At 35.1% G+C, this 26,356-nt stretch overlaps 1 pseudogene; it reads right to left on the bottom strand.

Annotated features, from left to right (window-relative positions):
- Window positions 1–7,335: 7,335 nt before the first annotated feature.
- LOC131041340 (glutathione S-transferase F10-like) lies at window positions 7,336–9,238 on the bottom strand (annotated as a pseudogene).
- Between the last annotated feature and the right edge of the window lie 17,118 nt (window positions 9,239–26,356).

Below are 26,356 nucleotides of genomic sequence, written 5' to 3'. Positions count from 1 at the left end.
AATTATTTAGGGGATTGATTTTTGCCATGAGATTTGTTTTGTGAGTGGGCATATAATGATGCAATTTTTGTCATGGAGAAACTACTGCTAGACATGCACACTCAATAGGAGAATAATCGAGCTTGTATCCCATTGGTGTGCAACTAGTGTAGTAGATATCCCTTTCTTTTTCTTCATAGTCTTGTTGTGTTAAGATTGCCCCTAGTGTTGTTGTTGTTGATGATATGTACAAAAGTAGGGGTTTACCTTCAATTAGTGGCATGATAACAAGAGGAGACATGAGATAGTCTTTGAGTATCTGAAAAGTATGTTGGCAAATGTCATCCTATCTAAATGTAATATTCTTCTATAGCAGATCTATGAAGAGATGATACTTATTGGCAAGTTGTGTAATGAATTGACGGATCAATTATAGCTTTCCATGTAGTGACCTAAGCTGACTAATGTTCTTTGGTGGAGGCATTGCTAACATAGCTTTAATCTTTGCTGGGTCAACCTCAATGCCTCTTTGTGACATAATTTATCCTAAGATCTTCCTGGAGGTTACTCCAAAGACACATTTCTTAGGGTTTCAACTCACTTTGTACTTTTCTAGTCGAGTGAAGATCTTATCTAGGATATCCAAATATCTCTCATGTGATTGATTTACTTAAGAGATCATCCACAGTCTTCTATAAAAATGTGCATGATGTTGTGAATGATAATATGATGAAACTATAAAGATCCGGTCAACTACTGAGAGGGGCGGAGTGAATCAAGAGTTAGAAAATTAACTGTATTTTCAGCAAACTTATTTTTCAACTTAGAATCAACTCACAATGTCTATTTGTTTAGCCACTTTAACAAATATGCAGTTGCTTTGTTAAACCTTACCAGTTGACCTAATACTTCAGTGATATAATGCAACAGATCTGAAACTTAAATATCCTTTGACCAAAACCTTAAATCACTTCACTTGAATACCAATAATAACATATTTCAGATAATTTCCAATCATTTAAATATATCTATGTAGATTTACCAATCATTCATATCAACCATACCAAAAACACATCCATAAAATCATTCACCACTTGACATAGTGATTTTTCATGTGGAAACCCAAATGGGAAAAACCACAGTGGGGATGAATACCCACAAGTATTGTTTGAACTCTTCTGAAGTTCACCCTATTAGAAGCCAAGCCTGGTTAGAAGCTTATACAAGAATGTTCTGTTAGGGACAGATCCGGTTAAAGACCACTCGGTTAAGGGATTGACTATAAATACCCTGTTAAAGGTAACCTCAATGGAGGATTTCAAATCCAAGCTAATGGATCACCTGGTTAGGGGATTTCACCAACAAGCTTGTTAGAGCTTACCCTGTGAGGGGATTTCAAGTTTCTGTAATGGTTAGAAAACATTAGGTTCTTTGACCGATCTGGTAATAACACTTCCTTGATAAATCAGATCCTTTACCGCTCCTATCTGCCTTCACATCATTCTGAAGACACACCTTCTGGTTCAACAATAATCACTTTCACACTTTATCAAATTTGCCAATGACTCATTCAATCAATCCATCAAACTTATAAGCAAATACGTTATGTTGGTAACACAACACAACCACTAAAATTCTCACAGAGATTACAAACACATCGGTTCAATCTTGATTGTTAGATTACATTGCAATCAACTTTACATTCTTCTAGGCATCTACAACCGCTCCTGGATCATCGCACTTTGAATCTTATAACACATCACATGTTTATCACTTCATACTATGAATTTGATCATTCCCAAGATAAACAGTTATCTTTACGCATCAAAACCTTCTAGAAACTCATCACGTGCAACATGCTTTTGTGGCATCCTCATCACCGATCATCATCCCGTCATAAATCATCACAACCGATCTCCGAGCTTCATCGGTTAGGGTTCTGCTTCTCAACTGGATAGGGTTACCGGTTGATCTTCACTGCTTCATTACTGGTTGTTATTACTGCTTCATTACTGGTTTCTATTGACATCAATGACATCACTTCCTAATATACTTCTTCAATGCAATCTTCATGCAATCCCAATAGTGAAAGATTGTGGTCATGGCTATTTGATATGTAGCTTCAACATTCTTGAGGCCAAAAGGCATGCCATCCCAACAAAATGTTCCTCTAGAACATGTAAAAGTTATCCTATGTTGGTCCTCAGTCACGATTTTAATTTTCTTGTAGTCAAAAAATCCATGGACATGAGCGATAACATTGCATGTCCAACTATAAGATCAATAATTAAATCCATGTTGGGAAAAGGAAAATCATCCTTAGGATAAGTTTTCTTGATATCTCTAAAATCTGTACATGTCCTAATGTTGCCATCTAGTTTTCCAATGTGAATAATATTTGAAACCCATTTTAGATAATCTATTGTTCTAATAAAACCAACATCTAGTAACTTCTAAAGCCCGACAAGTTGACCAAAAGTTTTATTTGTGGATGCATCATTCTCAATTTCTGCTTTATAGGTTTTGCATCTGGTGCCACTATTAGGTGGTGCATGAAAAGATTAGAATATAGACTAGGCATATTAGCATAAGACCATGCAAAGTCGATCTAACATTTTTTGAAGAATTTCACAATGTTGGGATACTCTCATTTTGTCAATGATGTTGCAAGGTAGATGTTAGGAGGATTTTCTCTAGTCCTAAGATTAGTTATTGTTGTCTCCTCTACTAGTAGAGGTGATTGATCATGATATCTTGTTAAGGGGAGAGTGTCAAGTCTCCCATTCTCTATCACATTGGAGAAGTTTCCACCATTAGATCGATCCTTTCTTTTTACTTTTTCATTGTATAAAAGTATCACAATACATCTTTTCACTAGGAGACTTTTTATTCATTATTAAATTTTTGTGACTAAAAGGCTTGAGACCCTCTCCAAAATAAGTTGCACTATTAAAAGTTCAATGAAAAATCCTACTATATGGTCCCCAATAGGAAGATCATCTCAAAGTCTAAGACAATCGATAATAGCCTCACCATTTTGGAATATGTCTAATTGTAGAGGCCCTTGTTGTTATCAGTCTATGAGTTGGGGGTGAACGAGTGGAAGGTCACTGGTTGGTTCAAAGTCAAAGGCTATGATGATAAAGACACATGAGTCTTTGTAGATATTAATGACATCATTGAGGTTGTTGATGGTACTTTCCTTGTCAGTTTTGATTGTAGAGATAGCTTGATTGACACTAAGTTAGAAGCACTTTTAGTACCTGGGTTCATCAAATTTTATATTTTAGACCCTAATCCTTGAGACATAGAGGGTTCAAGTTCCCATAAATTTTTTATCCATGCTTCACCACTAACATGCTTATCTCGGGGAGTCGAATAGTCTTTTCTTGGAGTAATGCATGACTGACCGACTTTGAATTTTTCTTCAAAAGTAGGTTCATCGGGTTCTCTAAAGGTTTCTTCAAGGTCATAGTTGCTAGATGATTTATCTGAACCCCATTCCCACTCATTAGAATCTATTGTAGAACTGGATGGACTCTTTTGTAGTGCTACTTGCGAAGGAAGATTAGTGTTAGAACCATGAAATCCTAAAGGTGCAAATCCCAATATATTTTCTTGCTTCTTTTTAGGTACTAACTCCCATTGAAGGGGTTACACAATGCCCTATTTTTGCAAGCCAATGGGACCCTTGCCATCATATCTCACTTTTTGTAAAAAATTGAAGCCTTTACCATAATTTTTAATAGGTATCTTGACATTATCTTGATCCAATTATTCATGTGGGTCATTGCACAAAATTTTGAAGAGGTATTTATCTTCCATCTCATCCCATCTAGTAAAGGTGAGTGGATCCCATTAGATACTAACTTTTGATAGATGTTGTGATGACTATGCTTTGCCAAAAGTCCTAGGGGAGTAAACATAAGTTGTCTGAGATATATGGATTGTTACAGGCTATATACTCTCCCATTCATTTATCCTTTATGTTAGGCTTGATGTTGAGCTATTTGGATATAGAAGCTTCTAATGACGTAGGATTAATGTAAGAGGTGGATAAATTGGCTTCTCTATTCATGGGAATAGTATATTTGGGTTTAGGATGAATTTTATTACAATAGAGATATGGGTTTGGATCACCAAGGATAGTTATTTCAACTCCATTATGTGGGAACTTGATGCAGTGTGGTACATAGAGGGAAGGACTTGCATGGCGTGGATCCATGGTCAAGCTAAGAGGATATTGTAAGTTTTTAAGGCTTGGTAAACCACGTCTTTCACTATTGGCCCAAAATTGATTGGTAATGTGATTGATCCTTTGGATGAGTTCTCTTTGTCATCATACAATTTAATTTTTATCTTCTTCCTTGCATCTGCAGTTCCCCTTCAAAGAACCTTAGAGTGGTAATGAACTTTAAAGTACAAATATTTAAAGACTTTCTGCTCCATCTATCAAGACTCGTTTTATTCTTTGTTTATGGATGAAAGCTTCAATATAGAGAGGTTTGTTATGACGTTGTTGAGGATATGTATCATCTTTTTTAGTAAATGTAAGGAAATGAGGTGAAGAAAGATGTCCTACCATGGCTTGAAACTGATCCACATGTAGATTGGTAGGTACCAAAGTCTCTTCAAATTCTTTATCTAGGATGTCTTTATGTGAAGGAGATATACATAAAAGCTCAAGTATGGATATATGGAAAGGGATCTTTCCAAGATGATTAACAAGGTCATACTAGTTGGACGTGGAGGTGAGTTTGGATAAGGCACCTTCTAAAGTCACTTTACCTCATCATGTTGTTACATTGTACTCAAAGGTTTGTCTTTGACAATTCTGGTGACAATGTGAGGGTCCATTTTAGTAATATGGTTGACCATGTACTCATAAGAAACATTGGCATGTTTGGCATTATTATCGGAAGTGGTCTTGAGATATTTTCCTTTATCATGTTTAGGCAAGGGATCCTTAAAACACATGTTCTTCATTGAATGAATGAACTTCAACTTCAATTGAACCACTTTCAATAAGATCTTGTATAAGCTTGTTAAGTTTGTTACAACTTCTAGTCTTATTACCCTTGTTATGATAGTAATCACAACATTCATCATCATTCAACTATGCTACCTTGATTCTAGGTTCAAAGGTTCAAGCTTCTAGTAACGTGATAAGATTATTAATGACAAGTTTTTGAAACATAAACTCTATAGGCTCACCCAAATGCATAAATTTTTATCATGATTGGGCCAAAGGTTTTGATTTTGTTTGGGTGTTAACTTGATTATTTGACATGCTAGGTCTTGGGAAACTCATCGTAGGTTGGGTAGCCTTAATAGTATTTGCATCTACAACCTCATCATTAACAATATTCTTGTTCTTGTTCAGAAAATGAGGTTTTTCATTACCATTATTAAGACTATCCTTGTTATCTTTGTAGATCTTAATAGTACCTTGCTCAAGGAGGATCCTTTCAATGGATAGACCTTTTCTATGACTTTTTGAAATGTACCCAAACACTGTTTACAAAGCTCAAATCCAATCTCATTATTCAATTTTTTCATAAACATCTCAACCATTTGCTTTTGTGGGGCATGACAAGGATAACAACTAGGAAAACTTCTCCACCTTTGTAAGAAAGATGAAAAGGATTTTCCATTACGTTGCTTAATATTACATAAAGTTGTTACATAGACTTTATATTCAATGTTATTTAAATGGAATCACAAGTTGGTAGGAGATTGATTAATTTTTCAAGGGAATCACAAGTTGGTAGGAGATTGATTAAGGGTTTAGATATGATTTCTATGCACTTTAAATGAAAAACAAATAATGAAATTAACAGTTAACGATTTTTCAAAAAGAATAGATTTTTTTAAATGAAATGAAACCAATTCATAAAAGTTCGATACAATCGAAGATTTCTAAAAAAAATTCTTCTACAAATGATAAAATCAAAATCTTCTTTGTGTCTCCTCCATCCATATTCCTTCACTTATATATCTCTACAAAATCTAAATTGAGATTTTTTCATTCTATTGAACTTTCAAATCATTTTATAACTAGCATACCTATCTTTAGAGAATTATAATAGGTAAAGTACAACAAAAGATATCATATTTGTTTATTATTCTACTTAAAAAATTATTATATTATTATATTGTAATAATATTAAATTATTATTAAGATATTATTTTTAATTACAAAAGCAGCATTGACTAGGGAATTGACCCTTTAACATAGTTAGAGACTATAAAAAACAACAACCAAAAACCTAAGCATCAACATCCTAGACCCAACTCAAGGATGGGTAGGGACACCCGAGCCTTGGCACAAAGGGGTTTGGGGGGTGGAGAAAGCTTCCCCTTTTGTTTGTGACAAATAAAAGTCTAGTTGACACATCATTGGGACCATCCAAAGAGTGATGAAGCGGTAAGGACTTCACTTGGGTACTATCAATAGATTCAAGAGAATGTAGTTGCAAGGCAACGACCAACTGCTACAGAACAACAAGGGGTTGTTGCAGTAGAACAATAGGCTTTTGGAGAGGGGCAACATTAGGAGCAAGAGTAGTAGGTATAGAGTGTAGCTGCAAATCGGAGGTGATAGGAGTTGAATCCAAAGTAGGAGAAACAGGAGTTGAATCCTCATGGATAGCAACAGTAGCATCAACAACAACATTATCAATGGCGGGCAGAGCTGAGTTAGTATCATAAATAGTCAAGTGATCTAGAGTGGTGTCGTTCCACCAAGTAGCACCCCCTTGTGACATGGGAGGGAGCAAGCTAATGCTAAATGACCTATGGTGAAGCATTTTTGCAGCGAAAGGGAGACCCTCAAAATTTATTGGTTGAGTCCAAGGCCTATCCCTAACCATAAGGACCACATCCCCAGGGAAGGGCGAGGAGATGCCAATTTCTACCAGGATGTGAGCAAAGGTGGAGTGACCCATGAAAGGCATAGCATCATCAACCATAAAAAAAAGTGACCAATAGAGTTGCCAATGGCCTCATAGAAAGATTATTCCCAAAAGTGAAGAGGGAGATTTAGAAGTTGAATGCAAACTTGACGCACATTGAGTGGTTTAGTAAGGTGATTGAAAGAGTAGTCTAGGGATTAACACAGAGGAAGTGAACTCACCAAGCCCACATCTTGCTCAAAATTTGGTCACAGTCAGATAGAGTCTTAAAAGAGGCAATGAAAAAACCTTTAGCATAGGGAAAGAGTTCAATATTCTGAGCAACTAGAGGCTTCCATGAGTTACTCACCCAAGAGTGAGGATTTGGTAAAGAAGGCCAAATCCTAGAAAACCTATACACTAGAGAACAACTTTAGTAAAACCCAATGTTGTCCACAACATCCTATCCACAAACCGCCACAGGGGAGGACTTGGTACAAGGAAAAGAACGAACTCCTTTGGAGGGTTGGGCAACGAATATGTCCACACAAGCAAAGCTACATTTCCTAGTCAAGGAAGGTCGAGGTGGAGCATTATGGTCACCATCAACAACACCTGGCCGAGAGGAATCTCCAACAACCCATGTATCACTAGTCACAACATTCTTGGGAAGGGCAAAACCATCACCAGGGGGTGTGGGTGAAAAAGGGTTTGCACCACCGACACCAAAAGTCATGCAGACACCAACAATAGTGGTCAGAGCAGGAGAGAGGACAACCTGCAGAAGAAACAGGAGCATTGGCCATGCCAGGCATAGGAACCATAGGAGGGCAAGTCCTGATAGAGGACACATGCACAGAAGCCATAAAGTGACTTGAAATGCCAAGAGTAGCTTGCAAACCAAGGAGAGTGCCATCATTTGAAAAACCTTGGGCAGGAACACGAGTTGTTGCAAGGAGCACCATTTGATTCAAAAGTTTCTATTACTTATTGTTTTTATTTTTTATATTTTTATTGACCTTTTGACCAAAACAAAAAATCTATTAACACTACAATATTATTATATTATCATATCATGATATTATTATTATATTAGATTGAGATAATTACAAAGTGATTGAGATAGACAAAATCTATTGATTAGTTAAATTCAATGTGAGTGACCAAACAAAAAAATAATATTTTTGTTTTTGTTTTTCATGCATTTAAGTGTCACAAACACATCCAATTTAATGCTTGTAGTTTTTATTGATGGATGCCTTGAACATAAAAACATATCAATAAATTGATTGATTTGTAAGAAACCTTCTTAAGCTCTACCCTTTTAGTCCAATTTAGAATCAATGTAATAATGAATATATATGTGCCAAAAGACACTTGATTTAATCACCAAGTCTGGATAAATAATGGTGAATTAAAATCCTTTATAAAAAATATTCGCATATTCAAGAACAAAGTTGAGTGAACAAAACTTAGACAAAACTCTTAATCTATTATTGCTAGTTGACCACAGATTTAATTAACTCCTACATATCCTCCCATAGCCAAAACCTTCTTCCATGAAGATATGGAGGAAATATCCCCCCATCATGCATTCACATGTCTTCTATTCTTTATCAGATATCCCTTATCAGTAGCATTCAATATATACTCAATAGATGGAAGATGAGATAGGTCAGCAAGGCTGTTAAAGTCCCCTGCCAAGTACTTGCTCTTTGACAACCTTTCTTCATACACATCTAACACTTCCCCCAACTTTTGGACACTGCTCTCAATAACTGCCTTGTCTTGAGGTATATTAAAAATTGGGGTGACGAACAGCTGATAAGCTAATGCATCGGCATGACGACTAAAGTTTTGTCCTTCTACATCAAGCCATTGTTCAACCAATGCTCTCTCCTCCAATGTCTTGCCCAGCAGACAAGTGATTATATCACTTGTTGGTGCACCAACCATTAAAATTTGAGCTATCCACATGAGTTTTGAATACAAACATTCAACACATCACGTTGAAGAGGATAATCTATCTATACATGTAAAATGAATTATATACTATATACAATTAATGATTACCAAATAGGGTGAGAATTCCATCCTGGACTACTCGAACTTTTCCGAATGGCTGCATCAAACATCATACAAATACAAGTTAGTAACAACATAACCCCATAAATGGGCTATTCTAAAACCAGCAGAAAAAAATATATTGTAAGGAAGGTCCCGTACTTGTAAGGCGAGACACTCTGGTTTCTTGTGATCCCCATTCAATAGATCAAGATTTCGAAGTCAACATCTTTCTCTATCTGGCATGCAAGCACCCTTCTGCTGCAGGAGGCAAAGGCAGGTCCAAGCAGCTTGACAATCATATTGCTTTATTTTCTTCTCTATTGTAAAGAAAGCTACCCTTTCTCAGATCAGGAGCTGCTATACATTTGAGAGGATTGGGATGGGTGAGGTATTTATAGAAGAATTAGGCTCCCTAATTTGGTTTGTCTAGTGTGGATATGAATAAAAGAAAACAAGTTAGTTCATATATTAATTCAAAAAAATTCTATTAAATTTAAAAATTAAGCCTTTTGTTTGTATGGATATGAACAAAAGAAATCATATAAGTTTATATATTTCAACATTAGAAAGCGATTTAGTTTTTTTTAATCTTAAGAAATAGCACATTAGAAAGTGATTCAGTTCTCTAAGCTTATCAAGAATCTTGAGAATCGGCCAAATAAAATTATGTTTCTCCTCCTTGTTCCTTGGGCTTTCTTTATTGTGATAGTCAACCTGATTATAAACATGTTGGGTATTCATTATAAACGTGCCCCAAAAAAATCAAAATTAAGGGTTCACAAAGGAATATGCATACATCACAAACAATGATATCAATGAACTAAACATCCTTAGCTGTCCATCATAGATTATAGAAATCCATATGCAATGAAGGAAATACTATTAAATAAATTTTAACAACTTAAGATTTTGACTCATTTATCTAATCTTTAAGTACATTCATAACAATGAACTAGCAAGAGACAACCTAAAAATAAAAATTTCCAAAAATCCATAAATAGAATTATGGAGACATTCAACTATAAGATTATAATATAATTTACTTTCTCGAGATTTTAAAATATCTACTAATCTAATATTGATTGTATCTATGGAGTCAAAATCTTAGATGCTCCTTAACTTACAATTGCGTGGAAGATAAAAACAACCTTCATTTCATTTACAAAATGAATTGGCAAAAATTAAAATTCTATTGGTTGCCTTATTATTTTGAGAATTGAGATTGAATCAGTAGTCAATGAATGATACATGTGAGGCAAGATTAGATCCCACAAAAAATGTCAAATGAATAGATTAGATTGAGAATTAGAACCATTAAGGACTATAAATATAACTACTACATAAATGATTTTATAGTGTTCTTCATCAGGTCCATCACAAGAAGTATATGTAAATCTACAATCTTTAGGACAAGCAACTCTATTTTTTAAAAGAAATATTGATTCAGTCGTTGTAGGGTCTTATTAGGTCATCAATGACATTATGATATAGAGAGGTAGGTGGGATGGAAAAATGTAAAAAATGAGAGTTTTAGAGTTTTAGGGATTTGGGTTTGAGGATACCTCATAACTCTTATCATTGTCAAGGATTAGGGATTGAGAGTGTGGCATTACCAAAATACCCAAATAAGGACAACTCTAAACCATCAATCTTAATAGATAACACATTTGAAAAGTTTTTAAGGATCAAGGTTGGAGATACCATGAGAAAAGTAATTGGATAGAGTTATGGCCAAAACTTTAACTTTGATAAAGACAAATTTGTGCATCTAGTTGGGGACTTAAGGTTTTGGAGAATTAGTGGGCAATATAAAAAGCATTGTTGGAATTGTTTGCCATTGCGCCTAAAGCCTAAACTATCAACACCCAATACAAACTCTAGATTAACTTGACCCACACGAGGCAGTTAAGCCACGCCATGAGTCCCCAAGGAGGTGTTGACCACCAAGACAACAAGGATACCTAGGTAAACGGAAGGCTTAAAATCTAGCTTTGATATATTTTTAGTTTTAAGGATAAAAAACGATGTTAGGAAGGGAAAGTAAAAAATACCAACAAAGGCAAGGGGAAGCAAAGTTCTAGAAAAAGGGATGTTAAGAAGGATGACTCTAAATTCTTGAAAAGAAAAGGGATAACTTGGTAGAGAAAGAATGAAAGATATGTTAGGATGAGGATGTTTGATATCTCAATGGGGACAAAGGAACAAGTCAAAGTAGGGTAGAAAGGCATAATAGGAAGGGAAACTTTGACAACCAAGAAATACTTAGAAATGATTAGAGAATATGCCACACTTATAATTTTCTTAAGTTTTAGTAATTGCTAATATGCGATAAGATCATTGGGGGTAAAAAATAATGAATAAACCAATATTTAAAGATGAATAAGACTGCATGACATTAGTGGAAATGAAAACAACTATTAAGAGAAAATAAGCATACTCTATCAAAAACGTAAGAGACAAAGTTTTTATGTTAACTTGATCAATTTCATTTTTAACAAGAATAATTAATAGATATATAAATCAAATATTATAATAATTTACTAATATATTATTATTTATTTATTTATTTTTAAGTCATATCTTCTTAAAGTCATAATTTATTCTATACAAGAATTTTGTATGAAAAAGATACTACTAACAACAACAAAAATGAATCATAGCTACAAACCTATAAATCTCGAAGACATGCGATAAACAAATCAGAAGATGATTATCTACACCAGCCACATTTTTTGAATATGAACATGGAAAGTTATAATCCTCAGTACTCAGATTTAAATATATAAGGGAGTTGATCATTAAGTATTTCTAGTAGTCAGTTTTGAAAGTTAGAGAAATGGGTTTGCAATTTTATCGATTATCTTTGATTCTATAGACATAAATATTCTTCTATTCTATTTCATTCTACAATTAATATTTTAAAATCTACACAAATTAGTGAAGGTATGCCAAATAAAATATACCATACAGAAAGGAATAAGCTTCGTTACCCAAATCAGGTCTATCCATAGAAAATGAATGTTGGAATTGAAAGCAATAGTGTAAACTACTCATATGATGCTTATTAAGCATATATAATATTTAATATCATTAACAAACATATAGTACGAGATCTCCATCTTGGACTACTAGAACTTTTTCAAAGGGCTGCATCTCACAAATACAAATTACAAACAACATAATCTACCTTAATAACCAACATAATATATGTGCACATACTCAATAATTGCCTTATGGAACCAACATCGGAAAAGTTCATATTGTAAGAAAGGTCCTCTACTTGTAAGGCGAGGAAGTCTATTTTTTTTTTTGTCCCCCTTTGAATATATCAATTTCAAATTCAATATCTTTCCCTATCAGGGATGCAAGCACCCTTCTACTACAGGATGCATCTTTCCTCTCTTCTTTAGGTAATGCAAATAAAAATATCCTTTTTCCTATTAGAAGCTCGAAGATTTGCTATGAATTTGGAAGAGTTTTTACAAGAAAGTTATTTGTAGAAGAGGGGACAATCTAATTGAGTTTTTTGTTTGTGTGGAAAATCAGTCTAAATAGTTAATTTCATGTTTGATGTATTAATTTTTTGTTTTATGTTTTTAATTATATCAATAATGTAAGTCTTAATCAAATATTAATTTGAAATTTAAATTCAATTAAACTTATGTTTTATGTCACGACCCAATTCCATAAATCACAAAATAACTTATGTTTACTTATTAAATAATTCTTCTTTTAATTTTAAAGAAAAAGAAAATTAAAAAAATATAGATATATATTATTATTATAAAACTTTTGTTAATATATTAAAATTCATATTTAAAAGAAAAAGATTTAAAAATATATATATATTATTTTTACTTTTAAAAAATTAATGAAAAAAATTATTTAAGAAATTATATTTACAAACTTGAAAATTCTATATAAATTTTCATTTAATATGCATCCTAAAAACTAAGGATTTATTCTTTAAAAAAAAAGAAATTTAAAAAAATAAGTAAAATGTCTCTATTAAAATATTAGAAACTTAACATAAAAGTAATGCTTCTATAAAGAGAACTTAGAGTAATGGGAAAGCTTTCAAGGAGAGAGAGAAACGTAAGAGTTAGATTTTAGGAAACTCTGACGTAAGAAAACAAAGGATGAAAGGGTATGGGGCCGCAGAGGGAGTTTATTGATAAGTTTACTTCTTTTTTGATCGATATTTGCACTTCTTTGGCAAGACCTCAGGGAAGAAAAGGTGAGCAGTAACATAGAGGCAAGGAAATAAATTGAGATCATTGTGCAAAAGCTACAGTTGATGATTTCAAATTTTTTTTTTAATGAATCTCATCATCTGCAAAGCTTATCCTTATCTTAGCCCATACCGATTTATTGAATTGACAGTAGCCCATACTGATTTATTGTGCTGACAGTAGCCCATACTGATTTATTATGTTGACAGTAGCCCATACGGAAGATTTGTTCTGTAATTTTCAAGAACAGAGCAATTCACGAGTGCTTACAGAAGAAATGGCATTATAAGCACAGGTGTTCAGGCCCATCCTTCTACCAACATATGCCTCTTTCGTGGAATAACAGTTCCTCATGAAATCCTCATTAATAGACCAATTGTGCATGTACTACAGTCATGGTATTCTCTAAGTTTGTGTCTTTGCTTCCTCCATTTTTGGATGTACTTCCACCTTAGCATTCATATGTTAGAATGTCGTTATCGCCAAATACCTTCTGTGCTATTTGCAGTCACCATTCCCTCTTCTTGTTTAGTCTTGCTGTAAAAAACAAACAACGTCAATGCTTGGTGAATTACTAGAATGAGTTGTTGTGGTGCACCCGTTTATTGTGTGTTTCCTTCTCATCTTCTCTCATTAGCTGCAACCTAGCATTCTACGTAGCTATGCACCATATTATATTCTCTCTATTTTAGATGCAGTGGATCTAAGGTCTCTCCAATCGAGTGATGATAGAACTAAGTTTCATTTTGATTCCATTTCCAAAGTCTTTCCTCTGCATAGATCTTCGTGAATCATTTTATTGCACGCTCGCCATCCATCATGGCAAATTTATAGATGACCTATCTGTATTAATAGTAATCCGAAAGCATTCTTTTAGTCAAAAGATTTGCACTATCATTGTTTTAGTAGTTTCTCCCTTTTATATATACACTTTATGGTAGTCTGTCGACACCTTTCTATATATTAATTCAAGTAATTGACAACAAGTATATATATACATAATATAATTGGAAATATTTGTTATAAGTATACGATTATTCGATCTTACTCTAGAAAGGGTATAATTGACCTAAATATATGAACATGTATTTATTGAGCTGATTTCATGTCAGTATGTTTAACGTTATAATTTCCTTGGGGTTGGCGTGACCATCTAATTTGAAAGGATGATATCAATATCTTAGATCCTAGACTATAATTCTCCTAAGGATTTACTTTCTTACATTTGTGAACTTTGTTTGGTCTTTATAGTTAGGGTTCATGGTCTTACGATCATCACAAATTACAACATAGATAAAATTCCAAGATCCTTGAATGAAATTATAGGGAAAGAGAGTTGTATCTAAAAGTAACAATGAAACTATGAAAATGTTGACTATTTCCCTAACATCAATTATTGACAAGTTATATACTTGAATACAATAAATTAGTCTCCATGAATAATGTCATCTCAATGGAAATGGATTAGGAAATTGAAGATATTTTGGTCAAGGTATATGAAAACTTGTAAGAGTTCTTGTTTATAACATAAGTTCCTCCTATTAGGAAAGAATAGTTAGGCACCCAATTGCTAAGTGTGAGATATAGATATTTTTTTTAATCCAATTTGAGAGGGCTAGTTATTGTAAGATTGCATATACAATGGCATTTTAAGAATATTCTCTAGGTTATAACATCATTGCCTCGAATCTTCAAGAGCAATGATATCATTAGGTTCTAATGTTTGAAAGCATCTTCACTTATCAATCTATAGCCTGCCAATGATAAAAGGTAGGTATAGCAATGTATCATCCAATGACTCCTTAGATTGTGGAAAATTAACTCCCAATAGAAGACTTGGATGAATTTGGAGTTAAGTCTTGCAAGTTATCATGTCAATCAATTAGAATGATATTTATGTATGTTTTTGTATAACTTTTTATGCTCCCCTATGCTTGTTGGACAATAGTGTGATTTGTTTCATGTATCATAATGCAGTTGAAATTGTATTCATGCATGGACATTTAACGAATGATAATGCATAGGTAGATGTTATCATAAGCCTTTGAAAGCTTTGGTAGAATTGTAGATATGCTTGGACTATTGCACATGCATGCACTTATGTGCTCTTGTATTCCTTTGTATGTTGGTGATTGTTTTTGCAAGATTTATATGCATTGTTGTATTTTCAATGTGAATTAATTGTATGTTGGACGAGTGCTGAACATGGATAAAAGAGAAGGGTGAGTTTCTAGAGAATGCTTGATCTCTGCTTAAACTCATCTGTCGGTAGTTGGCTCAAAAGGAACTTTGGCCAAAGTTTACTTTCGATCCCTTAAGTATATTCTTACTATTGAGATCATTTTGTTTTTCACTCTCTTTCATATCTTATTGTCCTTACAATAGCATCATAGATTGTAGATACACTAAGTTGCACCAGATTTCATCACCCTGTCAGTTTCGAGTTGCTAGGCATCCTCGTGCAGGGTCGATGGTTCTTCATGTCATGAAGAATTCCAAGGAAACATAAATGCTTCATGGTTGGGTGGTAAAGCGCTCTATCAATGTTCTCCCCCATGGTGTGTTCGTGGGAGATGGATGTCGGGAGCTCCTATCAGGATTATCATCAACTTTATAAATTGTGTATTTTGTTGCATTTGATCGTATGGTCTTTTGTAAAGACATTTGATGTCTTATGTGTACTTATTTTTGAGCTTATGTAATTGACACAATAACAAAATTTATTATCATGTTTCTATCCTTGTCAAATGTGAAATTTATTTGATGTGTGCCTAATGATGCATGAGATTAAGTCTAATTATGTAGTTTAATATTTTAATAATATGAAGGTCTCTACATTTTGTTAAAATAAATTTGAACATATTTTAGTCATCATAAGATTCTTTTTGTATTGTGATGTGGCACACAATAAATTACTATGAAAATTAAGTATGCTTTCAATGAAATCCTATCTTATAAGATTGTATTGTTAACTTTTAAAATTATTGTTTTTTTGGGATAAAAGACTTACAGTATATAATATTATGCTCTAAACATACTTTATTATATGTTTGTAAAAATTGATTCACACTTATTGAAATGATGTGCTATTATTATTCAATATCATTTATTATTTTGATGTAAAATAGATTAGAGGGAATTTAAATAATCTATGATAAATAAGACCTAAGTATTATAATAGTGCACTATTTAACCTTGATCTAATAGCCAATAACCTTCACTCCAACTACAATTTCAATTATCATACTATCATATAAACATAATACAATGTTGATAAACACATTGTTGATCCAAAAATCATGTTGTCTTGACTTTAATCTAGAGCTTCTTAAAAGGGGAGATAAATAGTCCCACTCTAAAGGAACTCATTAGAAATTGAGAACTAACTAAAACTTAAGGGTTCCCATTTTTCAAAAATAGACTTGAAATTCTCTTCCATAGGATTATGTTTTATTATCACATGGTAGCTTCTATGGCAAGTGTGTGACCACTACAAATTCAAGATAGGATTAGGAGGACCATGAAATGATCTTAGTCATTCATGTCAAAATTAGAAGCAAGATATTGCCATAAATAAGACAATTCTGAAGCAAAATGAGTCATGGAGACAAAAAGTGGATAGTGCCAGTTTGTTCCACATGTAAGCGTGCACCATTGGGAGATAAATTGTCCATTAAGTAATATGCCCCTCAGGATGCTTAATTGTATTGAGTGCAAGGGAGATGCTAGGTTATTGAGTTATGGTTTTATGGAGGGGGATTTTCAAAATCAAAGGATTGTTGAGAATTTATTTTGTTCATGTATTAAATTTTTGTTACAAATTTTAAATCATATTAATAATGTAAGTCTTATTCATATATTGATTCGAGATTCAAATTTTAATTGTATTAATATTTTGTTGTTTTTTATTACACATAAAATAGGTTTTGAAGGGAATCCTAAAGTCTTTTAAAACAAAATGTTGTATAAAAGATGAACATCAGAGAACCAACATGAGCCAGCCATCATTAAACAACAACAAATAGCGTAGAGACAATGAACCAAACAACCCTACAATAAATCTTTTGGAATACAATTGACTTTAATATCCTTTTGGATCAAGCAATCATGAAGATTGACTACCTCATGAATAACACGATTTTGGTTCTCCATAAGTTTGAACTATCTACGAGTTTTGTTGAATGCCCTTGTAGTTGAGAATCAATCTTCTTACCTTTGTCTTTACTAGCCTCATTACTAGTAGCCCCATATTTTTTGTTGCCCATATAACCAATATCAACCCCATGCATTTACCTTTCCTTTCCAACTCCCCATTCTTTAGATTCTTCACTTGCTTATTCAAAACCTTGAGACTTTCAATAATATTTTAGATGCATCATTGGTCGAATTTCAGCATAGTTTCAAGTTTCTACACCCTATATTAATATATATATTTTTTAAATGATTGATCTTTTTGGGAAAAAGACTTACATTAAATATGATTATGCACTAAATGTACTTAATTATATGTGTATAAATATTCACACTTATTCAAATAGCATGTCATTATATTATAATATTAGTCAATTATTTTGATGCAAAAAATGAGTAGCAAGAATTGAAGTCATCTACAATTAATGTCTTGTAATTACAACAATAGTGCACTATTTATGCAATCTAATAGCCACTAGCCTTCACTCTAACTACAATTTCAACTATTAAATCACTAGCATGAATTAAATACAATATGGTCAAGCACATTGTTGACAAAAAATCACGTTGCTATGATTTTAATTTGGAGTTCTTTAAGTTCACAACTAGATGTATTCTAACAACTCTATTAGATTCCTACTGCACAAAAATAATCACTATGATTTCACATATTTATATACATTAAATATGCAAACTAATCAATGGTAGGAACCAAATACAATGCATTTATTTTCTAAGCTGGTGGTCCTAATAATTTATAGATTTTAAGATATTTTTCAAGAGTTCATGTTTAAAAAAATAGATAAATCATTTTTTTGCAATAGATAAAAGATAGAAAAACAGCCCAATCCTAAAGGAATTGATTAGAAAGAACTAAAAAGTAGGGACTCCTATTTTCCAAAAATCCTTTAGTAGATTATTTTCCAACTCATGAAATTTCCCATTCCAAAATTAGAGCTTAAAGACCCTTATATAAGACTACATATTTTCTTTATTATTGCATGACAATAGTTGTGGCAAATCCACAACCACTAGCAAAACAAGAGTTTGTTATTGATTGGTAATAGTGGCTTGGTTGAAAACTATTATAAAGTAAAAAAAAAGTGTGTTTCATATGTGATGTAGAAGCTAAACACTCTCAAAATGTGCTCTGAATTGATTTATGATTGGTAATAGTGTTTCCCTTGAAAACTATTTATAAAGTTAACATAAAGAAGTGCACATTAGATGTGATGGAGAAGCTACACAATCTCAAAATATGCCATGAAGATGTAAGACATGATATTGACAACCGAAGCAAGAAATTCATGAAGAGAAATTCATGGTCATCATACTCTATGCTACACCACATTAAATGTATTTTTGATATCATGTGTTGAGGAAATATGCATACTCTACCCAAATGGACGAGTTTTAAGGAGGATAATTAAGGTGCATATAACTTAAATGTTGCAAAGATTTACAGTTTACATATCAAGGTTTTGTTTGAAAGGATAGTAATATTATAAAAATAGATAGGATATTATTAACATAATCTCTCTATATACATCTTTAGAACACAAGATATTTGTTATTCCACCATTTATAGACATCACAGGTATTATTATGTTAAGAAACATACTAAAGTTTTGAAATTCTGCCACATGATCCATGGTTTCACATACCTCAAACTTTCTTCCATGCAAGTCTTGAGAAAATATCCTCCCACCATGCATTCACAAGTTTCCTATTTCTAATCAGACATCCCTTATCAGTAGCATTCATTATATACTCAAAATATGAAAGATGGGTCAGATGCGAAAAGCTAAAAAAATCCCTTGCCATGTACTTTCTCTTTGAAAACCTCTCTTCATAACTATAAAACACATTACCAAGCTAATCAATACTTATAACAAGTCTTGAGGCATACCCATCCTTGGGACAATCAACAACTAATTAGTTAGTGCATAAGAATGAGCACTGAGGTTCTGCACTTCTACTTCTAGCCACTATTCAACCAACACTCTCTCCTCTAGAGTTTTCCCTGGCAGACAGGTCCCCTCCTTTACATATTTCTCTACAAGATACCTTATGATTTCCCTTGACTTTGAACATACCCATCACTTAAAAAATCATGGAGAGGGATGATACTATATGCAAAATGGTAATCTATACTACCCAAATCAAATCTAGAAATGCTAATTCAATGTCTCATATAAAGTGATAATCTACAACACCCAAATGGGGAGGGTATGTGCACCAAGTTGTGGTACCAAAAGGGGGTCTTAAGATGCCACTTTTTTCTGAAATCAGAAAAGTCTGAAGTTCAACGACAAATTGAAGATAATTATACTCCAAATTTGAAGATGCAACAAGAACAAGAGTTAGAGTGCTTCGAGTCTACTTTCTAAACTACTAATTTTTTTTGAAAATGGTGGGGATTAAGGGCTTCAAAAAGGGGGGCCACAAAGAGTGGTCATGTTTTTATGCAAAAAACATAACATAGCATCTATTGTGGCCCCCCTAAAATGTTAATTTTTTTTTTTTTCATTTTTAAAATCACTTCAGTGAGAAATTAGGTAACACCTTGTAGTTTATGCCAGATTTTTCAGCTAATTTTTTAATGAGTATATGATTTTTAACTAATTTTTGAAGTGGACACATCCTAAAAAACCAAAATTTAAGCATGCTCCCCCCTAAAATCATTGAAAACTAATCAAAAATGAATTTTGTTTTTTTTTAAATTGTGTAGAATGGACTCTAGTTTCTAAAAATGTAAGTTTTTTCAAAACCTGATGAACGTGTAAAAATCTATACCCAAAATAGTGCATGTTGTTTTTTGACAAAAAACGAACACACTGACAAAAGAAATTATAGATGAAAAACTTAACGAAATCAAAATTTTAAATAAATTACATTGTTGGATAGCTAAGAGGGAGCTCAAGTTTACCATAGTATTTTTTTAACTTCATTGAAACACGTGCAAACCTGATGGAGAGCACGACCAAAAATATGTCAAAATTTTTAATGTTTTGATAAAAACACGTATCTAGCCTGAAATGGTCGTCCAAACCTTTGGGTTGGATTCCCAAGGCAAATCCAACCCACAGGTTTGGTGTTTCCCAAAACAGGCCATTTGGCGCGTGCCAAATATAGCACTCGGCGTATTTGTCATGCGCCAAATGTGATGAATGGATTTTTCCATTTGGCGCATGCCAAATGTGTACATAGAAACCCCCATCGCACCTCTCCCTTCTTTATCTCCCTTCCCTCATAGTTCCATCTCTCTCTATGAACTAGATCTCATATTCTCTCTCTCCCCTTACCTCTTCTTGGGCTCTTCATTCTTATAGATACATACTCTTCTTTGTCCCTCCTCTCTTTAGCTCTCACAATTCCCTTATTCTCCTATCCCTCGAGCTATCTCCCTCTTCATCCTTACACCCATCTAACTCCCTCTCTCACCTCTTTCCCTCAGTTTCTTCCTCACTCCCTCCTCTCTCTAGGTCCTAAGGGGTCATAGGACACCCTATGACCCCTTAGGACACAATATGACCCCTAACGACACCTAAGGGTTCATATGGTGTCCTAAGGGGTCATAAGACACCATATGACCTCTTAGGTTACCATAGGACCCATAACGACACCATATTCTGTCCTAAGTGGTCATAGGACACCATATGACCCCTTAGGACACCATACAACCCATAATGACACCATATGGTGTCTTAATGGGTCATAAGACACCATATCACCCCTTAGGTGTCATTAGGGGTCATATTTTATCCTAAGAGGTTATATGGTGTCCTATGAGCCCTTAGGACACCATATGACCCCTTAATACACCATATGGTGTCAGTATGGTTTGTATGGTGTCCTACGACCCCTTAGGACTCCATATGAGCCCCTACTACACCATATGAAGTCAGTATGGTCTTATGGTGTGTGATGATCCCTTAGGAAACCATATGACCCCTTAGGACACCATACGACCCATAATGACAACATAAGGTGTCCCAAGGGGTCATATGGTGTCTTAAGGGGTCATAACACACCATATGACCCGTTAAGACACAATATGATCCCTAACAACACCTAAGGGGTCATATGGTGTCCTATGACCGCATAAGACACCATATGACCCATTAGGACACCATATGACCCATAACGACACCATATTGTGTCCTAAGGGGTCATATGGTGTCCTAAGTAGTCATAAGACACCATATGACCCTTTACGACACCATACAACCCATAACGACACCATATTGTGTCCTAAGGGGTCATATGGTGTCTTAAGGGGTCATAGGATAGTAGATGACCCCTTAGGACACCATGTGACCCCTTAGAACACCATATAGTATCGTTATGGGTCATATGGTGTCCTAAGGCATCATATGGTATCCTAACGGGTCATATAGTGTCCTATTACCCCTTAGGATACCACATAATCCGTTACATGTCGTTAGGGTTCACATTGTGTCCTAAGGGGTTGTATGGTGTCTTATGATCCCTTAGGACACTATATGACCCCTTAGGACACGATATGGTGTCATTACAGGTCGTATGGTGTCCTAAGTAGTCATTAGGTGTCTTATGATCCCATAGGACACCATATGACCCATAATGACAACATAAGGTGTCCTAAGGGGTCATATTGTGTCTTAAGAGGTCATAACACACCATATGACCCGTTAAGACACAATATGATCCCTAACGACACCTAAGGGGTCATATGGTGTCCTATGAACCAATAAGACACCATATGACCCCATAGGACACCATATGACCCATAACAACACCATATTGTGTCCTAAGGGGTCATATGGTGTCCTGACTAGTCATAAGACACCATATGACCCCTTACGACACCATGTGACCCCTCAGAACTCTATATAGTGTTGTTATGGATCATATGGTGTCCTAAGGGGTCATATGGTGTCGTAATAGGTCATATAGTATCGTATGAGCCCTTAGGATACCATATAACCCCTTACGTGTCATTAGGGTTCACATTGTGTCCTAAGGGGTCATATGGTGTCTTAAGGGGTCATAGCACACCATATGATCTGTTAAGACACAATATGATCCCTAATGACACCTAAGGGGTCATAAGGTGTCCTATGACCCCATAGGACACCATATGACCCCTTAGGACACCACACAACCAATAACAACAACATATTCTATCCTAAGGGGTCATATGGTGTCCTAAGGGATCATAGGACACCATATGACCCCTTACAACACCATGTGACCCTTAGAACACCATATAGTGTTGTTATGGGACATATGGTGTCCTAAGGGGTCATATGGTATCCTAAGGGGTCATATTGTGTCGTAACGAGTCATATAGTGTCCTATAACCCCTTAGGATACCATATAACCCCTTACATTCTATTAGGGTTCACATTGTATCCTAAGGGGTCATATGGTGTCCTATGACCCCTTAGGACACTATATGACCCCTTAGAACACCATATGGTGTCATTATGGGTCGTATGGTGTCCTAAGGGGTCATATGGTGTCTTAAGGGGTCATAACACACCATATGACCCGTTAAGACACAATATGATCCCTAACAACACCTAAGGGGTCATATGATGTCCTATGGCCCCATAGGACAACATACGACCCATAATGGCATCATATTGTGTCCTAAGGGGTCATATGGTGTTCTAAGGGGTTATAGGACACCATATGACCCATAACAACACCATATTGTGTCCTAAGGGGTCATAGGATACCATATGACCCCTTATGACACCATACGACACATAACGACACCATATTGTCTCCTAAGGGGTCATATGGTGTCCTAAAGGGTCCTAGGACACCATATGACCCCTTAGGACACCATGTGACCCCTTAGAGCACCATATAGTGTCATTATGGGTCATATGGTGTCCTAAGGGGTCATATGGTGTCCTATGACCCTTTAGGACACTATATGACCCCTTACGACACCATATGGTGTCATTATGGGTCGTATGGTGTCCTAAGGGGTAATATGGTATCTAAAGGGGTCATAACACACCATATGACCCGTTAAGACACAATATGATTGCTAATGAAACCTAAAGTGTCATACGGTGTCCTATGGCCTCATAGGACACCATATGACTCCTTAGGACACCTCATAACGACACTATATTGTGTCCTAAGGGGTCATATGGTGTCCTAAGGGGTCATAGGACACCATATGACCCCTTAGAACACTATACAAACCATAACAACACTATATTGTGTCCTAAGGGGTCATATGGTGTCCTAAGGGATCATAGGACACCATATGACCCCTTAGGACACCATACGACCCATAACGACACCATATTGTTTCCTATGGGGTCATATAGTGTCCTAAGGGGTCATATGATGCCATATGACCCCTTACAACACCATGTGACTCCTTAGAACACCATATAGTATCATTATGGGTCATATGGTGTTCTAACGGGTCATATAGTGTCCAATGACCCCTTAGGACACCATATAACCCCTTAGGTGTTGTTAGGGTTCACATTATGTCCTAAGGGGTCATATGATGTCGTATGACACCTTAGGACACTATACGGTGTCATTATGGGTCGTATGGTGTCCTAAGGGGTCATATGGTGTCTTAAGAGGTCATAACACACCATATGACCCGTTAAGACACAATATGATCCCTAATGACACCTAAGGGGTCATATGGTGTCTTATGGTCCCATAGGACACCATATGACCCCTTAGGACACCATAGGACACCATACAACCCATAACGACACCATATTGTGTCCTAAGCAGTCGTATGGTGTCGTAAGGGGTCATATGGTGTCTTAACGGGTCATATAGTGTCCTATGACCCCTTAGGATACCATATAACCCCTTACATCTCGTTAGGATTCATATTGTGTCCTAAGGGGTCATATGGTGTCCTATGACCCTTAGGACACTATATGACCCCTTAGGACACCATATGGTGTCATTATGGGTCGTATGGTGTCCTAAGGGGTCATATGGTGTCTTAAGGGGTCATAACACACCATATGACTTGTTAAGACACATTATGATCCCTAACGACACCTAAGGGGTCATATGGTGTCCTATGGCACCATAGGACACCATATGACTCCTTAGGACACTATACGACTCATAACAACACCATATTGTGTGCTAAGGGGTCATATGGTGTCCTAAGGGGTCATAGGACACCATATGACCCGTTAGGACACCATACAACCCATAACGACACCATATTGTATCCTAAGGGATCATATGGTGTCCTAAGGGGTTAGATGATACCATATGACCTCTTATGACACCATGAAACCCATAACGACACCATATGGTTTCCTAAGGGGTCATATAGTGTCCTAAGGGATCATAGAACACCATATGACCCCTTAGGACACAATGTGAACCCTAACAACATGTAAGGGGTTATATGGTATCCTAAGGGGTCATAGGACACTATATGACCCGTTACAACATCATATGACCCCTTAGGACACCATATGACCCCTTAGGACACAATATGGTTTTGTTATGTGTCGTATGGTGTTCGAAGGGGTCATATCGTGTCCTATTACCCCTTAGGACACCATATGACCCCTTAGGATACTATACGACCCATAATGACATCATATTGTGTCTTAAGGGGTCATATGGTGTCCTAACAGGTCATATAGTGTCCTATGATCCCTTAGGATACCATATGACCCCTTACGACACCATGTGACTCTTTAGAATACCATATAGTGTCGTTATGGGTCATATGGTGTCTTAAGGGGTCATAGGACACTAGATGACCTCTTAGGACACCATGTGATCCCTTAGAACACCATATAGTGTCGTTATGGGTCACATGGTGTCCTAAGGGGTCATATGGTCTCCTAACAGGTCATATAGTGTCCTATGACCCCTTCGGATACCATATAACCCCTTACATGTTGTTAGGGTTCACGTTGTGTCCTAAGGGGTCATATGGTGTCCTAAGGGGTCATAGGACACAATACGACCCATAACGACTTCATATGGTTTAGCATATTGGGTTATAGGTGTAGACACCTGAAAGTTGGACAATGAATTAAGTGAATTTTGTTCATTTAATTATTCTTAATTCTTCCAATTAATTAAATTAAGATTTAATTAATATACCCTTCTTCTATCTAAGCCATTTAATTAAATTCACATTTAATTAAATACCCCCCCTCTAGCCATTTTAATTAAATTCACATTTAATTAAAAATATCAATTTATACCCTTTCCCATTTTAATTAAATCTACATTTAATTAAAATCTCATTTGCATTTAAATAAATCTAAATTTATTTATGCCCCCACTTGCATTTTCCTACATCTCCCACTTGCCTCCTAAACCCTCTTCCTAAATTCTTCTAGAACTTATCTAATCCTAATCAATTAGCCTAAACCCATCAATCATTCCTTTTCCCTAAATTTGAGGGTGTTACTTCTCAAATTTGGAGGAAAGTCTTCCAAAAGCAATAAAGCCTTTATGTCTTCAACAAGTTAACCTTGAAAGTCTTCCAAACCATTAATGGTTAACTCAACCCTCTTGCATGGTTAGAGACTTTTTGCCTAACTCAACCTTCATCTAACCCAAGGGTCTCATCAAGCATTCATGGGTTTACCCTTGGTTATCCCTTTAGCCCTTGCACAAGAGTTTATCCTTTGGGTAAAATCTTTATCCAATGGATAACCTTAACCCTTACCTCCTAGGGTAACCATGAGGTCTTCTCAAGCATTTAATGCTTCTTTCATCTCCTCTCAAGCAACCTCTTGTCGACAATTGTCACCATTTCATTGGTGAGAATTGTGAACATGGATTGATTAACTTTCAATCTTGGCCCTTGTCAAGATTATCCAATCTTGACCATCGATTGCCCTATTTTCCCTATAAATAGAGCCCATTCCTTCTTCAAAAAAATCAAGTCTTTGTGCATCAAACTTATAGTCTCATAACATTAAGCATATTTTCTCTTTTTGATAGAATAACATTTTAGATCATTTTGAT

The sequence above is a fragment of the Cryptomeria japonica genome, chromosome 11, assembly GCF_030272615.1.
Source record: "Cryptomeria japonica chromosome 11, Sugi_1.0, whole genome shotgun sequence".
Lineage (NCBI taxonomy): Eukaryota > Viridiplantae > Streptophyta > Pinopsida > Cupressales > Cupressaceae > Cryptomeria > Cryptomeria japonica.
The sequence above is the reverse complement of the archived record's forward strand: the minus strand, read 5'-3'. Positions and strand labels throughout refer to the sequence as shown.